This window comes from Eucyclogobius newberryi, unplaced genomic scaffold (assembly GCF_026437365.1).
Source record: "Eucyclogobius newberryi isolate DKJ021-1_F unplaced genomic scaffold, fEucNew1.0.hap1 SCAF_9, whole genome shotgun sequence".
NCBI classification, from domain to species: Eukaryota; Metazoa; Chordata; class Actinopteri; order Gobiiformes; family Gobiidae; genus Eucyclogobius; species Eucyclogobius newberryi.
This window is the reverse complement of record NW_027316532.1, coordinates 17,513,684-17,520,660: the sequence shown is the minus strand read 5'-3', so window position 1 is coordinate 17,520,660 and position 6,977 is coordinate 17,513,684. Positions and strand designations below refer to the sequence as shown.

The window sequence follows — 6,977 nt, the reverse complement described above, 5'->3', positions numbered from 1 at the left end:
CGTGCACATGTTTAGGACAGGTTTATGGGCTCGTGCTCATGTTTAGGACAGATTTATGGGCTCGTGCACATGTTTAGGACTCAGACTTGTGTGTGGCTCTCGTTTCAGTCCAGTACTCTGAGTGGGTCGTCTCTGACCTGCAGCGTGCCCGGATTCCTGACCGACCCTCCAGAGCCCCCCTGCAGCCCCACGCCCCCCCCAGACCTGATCCACACACAGACCCGGGTCCAGGCCCTCGGTCATTGCGCGGCCGCCGACGACAACGTAAGCACCAGCATCAGGAGAAGTGCAGAGTGTGGAGCCATTTTAAAGGACTTTAATTATAACATAAGCTCTTGATCTGTAAGAAAAGAAAAATGATCTTAAAATGGAACAAGATCGTTTTTCTTAATTCAAGAGACATGAGATGTTCTTTTTTTTACGTTTAATATTGTTTTTCTTAAGCACAAACGCTCTCGTTCCATTTGCCGGTCATTTTACTGATCGAATCAAATCTAAAAGTCTCAAACGAAGATGAAAAATGTGTAATTCAAGTACCGTATTGTCCGCACTATACACTTAAAAGTTTTTAATGTTCTCAAATATTATATCTGTCTTTACACATTATAAATACAGTGTTGACCAAACGCTCTGATTCTTTCTGGTCCTTTCAGGCCAAGAGCCTGGCCTCGCTTCAGTCCAGTCCAGAGTCCAGATCCAGTGCCCCTCCTCTGGCCCCGGCCCCGGCCCCTCCTCTGGCCCCGGCCCCTCCTCTTTCCCCGGCCCCTCCTCTGGCCCCGGCCCCTCCTCTGGCCCCGGCCCCTCCTCTGCTCCGGACCCTCGGCCTGCACGTGGCATCAGGTACAACACACACAAACGCACTGTAGAGTATTTACTGTTGCCGTGGAAACCATTAAAGAGTTGTTTGAAGCGCCTTCGTCAAAGATAATTAAACGACAGTCTGTCTTTGTTAAACCACACCCACTTTAATCATCTAAACTGTCAATGTGCCCGACAATAATCATCAAATATTCACTCTGAGCACTTTGATTCTGTGCAGCCGCTCGCACTTTTGAGTCTGTGCAGCCGCTCGCACTTTGATTCTGTGCAGCTGCTCGCACTTTTGAGTCTGTGCAGCCGCTCGCACTTTTGAGTCTGTGCAGCCGCTCGCACTTTGATTCTGTGCAGCCGCTCGCACTTTTGAGTCTGTGCAGCCGCTCGCACTTTGATTCTGTGCAGCCGCTCGCACTTTTGAGTCTGTGCAGCCACTCACACTTTGGTGCACGTTTTAAACGCCTGATGCAGATTGGATTAGCCTTGGAAACGCCTCCCTCTGCTGCCGCTTTATCTCCTGTTTAGTGCGTATCTAACGGGATCGTTTCCATACCGACCGAGATACTGATCGCCAAAAGACAAAAGCCGGCGCTGCAGCAGCAAACTTGTGTCCACGATAAATCTGCGCCGCATGATGTTGGAGGACAAATGTGAACGTTTTTGTTTGTTTGTTTAAATGTGTTTGGAGTGATTTGTGAGCATCTTCTTAACCTGTTACCATCCACCTATTTCGCCCTGTGCACAATGGTTGGACCCAAATGGCATTGCTTATTAAAAGACGATCTTACGTTCCACATGTGAGTGTGATGCATCATTAGAAAGTTTAGGCCTTCTAGTTTCTGTAGATGTGCACATGAACACTGTCAGGGCTTCAGAATTTACACAACAGAAGACCAAATATAAACAAAACATCCTTTTTTAGTCTCGCCTGAATATTGTCAATTTGTGATGGTCCTGAGCATGACATACTTCATTGTGTGCTTATGCTGTTCACTGTACATGAAGTTTATCTTGTTGACAACAACTGTGTAAAGTTTCAGATCTCTAGGAACAGCCATTTTGGTGCTTTTGACCTTTTTTGTATCAAAAAGTATATTCGGAACAAGTGATCCAAATATGTGCCTGTTTTATTACAATTTTAGCTCCTCTATGATCATAAAACATACATTTTGATGTTTTGTAGGCCACTAATACCTACTATAACTGCTAAAAGCAATGAATGTGAAAATGTGTAAATATGAGTTTACCCATGAATTTCCCATACAGAGGTGAAAAAAAAAGAAAAAGTTATAATATATATATATTTTTTTGTATTGGTATAATAAATATATCTAACAAAATGCGCGGCCAAAAGGCTAATAAAATCAGAAAACGTGATGCGTAAAATCTAGTCGCCTCCTGCCCAAAAATCTGTCTCTTTACAGCCGTTACGCACGAGAATAGGGACAATTCTGTGTGAATAAAACCTTAGTCCCACCACGTTAGCTATGTGGCTAAAAAGCGGTGCATTTTTTTCCTCCGGAGGCTGTAGCAAACAGACCCGCGGACAAAAAAAATTGTGGATGGTCTCATTCTGTAGGTAACAGTCTGAAGAAAAGATCGATGCCAAACACCATCTTATAAGTCAAACAGGTAATTTGTTATGGACGGAGAAATGCGCCGGACTAGCCTTAATCCTGAATATCGTCAGAGAAGAAAACTTTGTTTACTTGACAATATCTCGAAATTGGATAACTTCAGGAAAAATAGTGGATAATGTTTTTCAATGGTACCTTACCTGAGTACAAGGATGTACAGAATTAAAGCCGTTTCGTCCGTCATAAACAGCAAACAGGTAGGACATGCGTTTGTAAAAGTTGAGACTTTCTCACATACTATTGGCAATTGCTTCTTGGGGCATATTATTCAATCAATGACATATGTGTCTGACCGTGGCTAAACCAGTTACATGTCTACCCGGAGACATTTCGAGTTATTCACAGATTCTGAAAGTGTGAATTCAAAGCTTTCCAATGATGTCTCACTCATGTAGATCTGATAATATTTGAGTAAGTTGTGGTCATTTGAATGTATACAACTCTCAAACCCATTCACTGAGAAAACGGGGCTCAAAGTTTCTCACCGGAGTGAGCCCAGAGTCACAGGGGGGCTCATTTGCATCTCATTGAGATAAGCCCTCCCCCCTGTCACACTGACACCACCTCCCCCTACAGCTGTCACTGAAGACAGCTGTAGGGGGCACTGAAGAGGAGTGTTGTTATTGATGGTAACTGGACTTGAATCAGAATTAGAAGTTACTATATTAAAATGGAAATACTTGGATTACAAAAGGCCCCGAATAGCATCAATGAATCAGAATAGGGTTTATTGCCATTTGTCGATAAACAGAATTCACAGGTGCATTACATAATAAAAATGTATTAATCCAAGAATGTGAAAGTTATTTTCATGTTAACAAATCACATCTCTACCATCCAGAAGTCGGAGTTGAATTAAATATTTACTTTTGATTCAGCACCATAAAACACACATAAAGCACAACCCACATGTAGCATGTGTGTCAATATGCCACTGGGCTAGATCAGAAGGTAGGTTTGACTCAGGGAGGTGCGTGTAAGCAATAATACAAACTAGTGAATCAAAGTGTGGCTGTGCCTTATATATTTACAGTGAAGGTTTACCAACATACAATTGATCCAATATTTACAAAATGTACAATCTGCAGATGTTCAATGGTTTCATATACTGAAATACTGAAAGGTTCACAATCTATGGTTGTATAAATTGCAACCAAAGTTCAACATGAGATTCAGCATAAAACATCCAGTGTAGGAAGTGCACACACATATTAAATAACATTTGCACATCTCAATGAAATAGCAATAAAGTGTCCATGAAAGAGCAAGCAACAGAGTTTTTGTATTGTCCAAAAGATAGCGCTGTGACTGATTTGAGAGTTTGCAAAGTCTGTGGTGTCTTTTGGGTGGGATCGGACGGCTGAATCAGCCCCTACCATACTGCAGGCGACTCATGTTGAAGGATTTGTAGGTTTGTAAAGTTCAGTGAATCAGTTCTGGTTCCGGGTCCAGGCTGGTCTCAGCTCGCCATCAATTCAATCTTTTGTTCTGGTACCCCACTGGGCATACCTGGCCTGCGGTCAATAGACAGGACCATCAGTGAAATACCCAAACATTAGCTAGCTTCTATGTCATTTAGTTCATCTCTTTAAATTAACAAATAATGCAGTAAATACTTCAGTACATTCATCAATTCAATTGTATAAATACATTATATAAATACCTTTCGTTAAGATAAATAACCGGTTGGTACGGCGCTAACAGGTTGATAGCAAGTTTAGCTTCCAACTTGGCCCCACAGCCCGGAGCTAAACGCAGGTTTTGCCACGAAAACGCGTATGAGTGTCCCTGGTGTGATGTCACTTCCTGTATGAGTGTCCCTGGTGTGATGTCACTTCCAGTATGAGCGTCCCTGGTGTGATGTCACTTCCTGTATGAGTGTCCCTGGTGTGATGTCACTTCCTGTCATTTTCTACAGATTTTTCAAAGTTTTCTCCACAAATACCTGCTCGATTGGTGTAAAACTATCATTTATATGTTCAACAGGTATAAACACACCAAATAAAGTCAAGATTAAAAAATCGTAAAAACCTGCCATGGGCACTTCTGTCACAGTTTTTGTTAATTTTAGTTTTTAGTCATGTCTTTGAGCTGTGAAGTGAAATCTAGTTGTGTTTTAAGGTGCTCTGTGTAACTTTTCTGCTGGAGGGTCACCTGCTTGTCTCCATGGAGATGCCACTGCTGTTCTGCCATTTTATTTTGCATGTTCTTTATTTTTAACCATTATTATTAGTCATTGTTTTATGTTGCACCTTATGTCACCTTAAACAGAAACGAGTTCATAGTTTGTGAATTGTTTCTGCTTAAAGTCTAAATGACAGATTAGACTAAACATTTTGCCAGTTTGTGTAAAGTTAAAGGCGCAATGGACGATTTTTCGGCGATTTGAGAACTCAGGCGGAAGTGCGCATGCGCACTCCCCCGTGCGGACTGATACAACACACACGTGCGTTTGTTTATTAGTGCGACGGAGCGCATCGCATCTCTCGTCTCCCATAGATTTCCTTCTTCTTTTGAGTCAGCTCGAACTGTCTTTCTCCGTCTTAATTTTGTCCCGTACACTGAGGGAACTATATTATGATAGATCAATGCGCTTAGACACGCGGAAACGTGATTGATACATTGCAGGACTAATCTGCAGTCCACGCCACGAGTTCATTGAACCTTTAATAATTGTACTTCCTGGTTGGACAGGTGCACAAATATGACACAGGTAGAGGTAATTCCACAGCTGTTACCTAGCAACCAGACTATAAACAAGAGCCAAACTCCACATAAGCAACACAACAGTTCTGATTTGACCCACAATAATACCATAAAACACATTTCTTTAGTCCAACCATGGTTTAAACTGTCTCTGTGTCGCACACTGATGACATCACAGAGGGATTCAGCTCCACTTCCTGTCATTTTAAACTCTTATTTTTAAAAAATCTTCACAAACTCCAACTTAACAGAAGTGAAACTGTGATAAATGTATATAAATATAACTATCTACCAAACTAAGTCAGAATTAGAAAAACAGGAGAAGCGTCACTTCTTTAAACACGCCTGTCTCCATGGAGACAAGCAGTTGATGCCACAATGTCACATTTTCCTTCCTAGTGCAATATTGCACATAAAAATGTTGCAATAAACGGTAATAATGAAACTACTTTATAACAGAAGGAAACGCTAAACTCTTTATCTTTCACCATCATCATCATCATCATCATCATCATAGTTCTTATCACTGAGTCATCGATATGTTCATTATTCACCCTAAACAGCTCAAAAGTTACTGATAATTAATACAAAAAAATAAGTTTCATAAGATAAGATAAGATAATCCTTTATTTCCCCACATGGGGAAATTTCATTGCAATGCAGGTAGATACAGAGGTAGATACAGAGGAAAAGAACAGATCACTTTTAGGAAGTTTGAAAAACACTTTCAGTAGAAGATCTTTTATAAACAAAAAACTTCTATAGACAAAACCTCCCATTTCCCAACAAGGGATGGAGGGGAAAAATAATAAAGATAAAAATAAATAATAAATAAACACCATTGCATGTGATCACGACAGTAATTGCACATGAATATTCATGTGATTATATTTAGCTCCCACAAAATGTTTGCCATCTTGCCTAATGATTGACATGTGGGAGAACTACTCGGCTGTCCACGCCACCAGGAAATGAGACTCAGATTGCTCGCCAAATATCCTCTATTATTCCTTTGACATTAGACATTTATTTATAACTATTTTGATGCTAAGGAACAGACTCGACACTCAAAAACACAGTAATAACACTCTTACTGTTCTCTTCTGGCGTTAAACTAGTTCTTAAGATAAGATAATCCTTTAATATCATGATCCACAGCAGCTTTGTGACTCGTGTTTTCACTCCAGGTTCTCCGCTGCTGCAGCACAAGGGCTTCCTGTTCCCCGTCTTTGGGACCCGGTAGGACCCTCGTTGTTCCCGTAGGACCCTCGTTGTTCCCCAAACGACCCTCGTTGTTCCCCGTCTTTGGGACCAGGTAGGACCCTCGTAGGACCCTCGCTGTGGACCTCACACAGTCCCCTCTGGATCCACTTTGTTTGTTTCTCGTGGACATCTTGGTTTTAGGACGTTCTCATTTGAAATCATCGTTTCCGCCGTCCACAAAGATGTTAAAGTTCTGAACATAATGTTACGATGACACGAGCTTTGGAAACTGTTTTATTTTCAAAATAAAATTGTGAATTTGTTTGAAGCTTTATTTGTTTCATTACAGCGTTTAGTTTAGCTCGCACAAGACCAAAGTATGAAGGTTATTTTGTGTTTTTATTACCAAAGCTTTTGCATTTCAATTTATGGCGACTGATTTTTCTAAACATCCAAATCAAGTAAAAATATTCGTTGAATATGAATGATTTTTAAAAAATCATTGTTAAAAAATATGATGTTTTAAAATAATTGAATATTCAGTTTGTTCTGTGCTTCAGTGTTTAAATTTCAGTGTATTGAAAAACAATGTTTTAAAATAAAATGAAAAAAAACACC

At 40.6% G+C, this 6,977-nt stretch overlaps 1 long non-coding RNA gene across 1 annotated transcript; it reads left to right on the top strand.

Moving 5' to 3' along the window:
* Nucleotides 1-114: 114 nt before the first annotated feature.
* On the top strand, nt 115-6,681 carry LOC140353336 (uncharacterized). Its single transcript, XR_011925919.1, has 3 exons — nt 115-264; nt 654-840; nt 6,344-6,681. It is a non-coding gene; the product is annotated as an uncharacterized lncRNA (long non-coding RNA).
* The last annotated feature ends 296 nt before the right edge of the window (nt 6,682-6,977 follow it).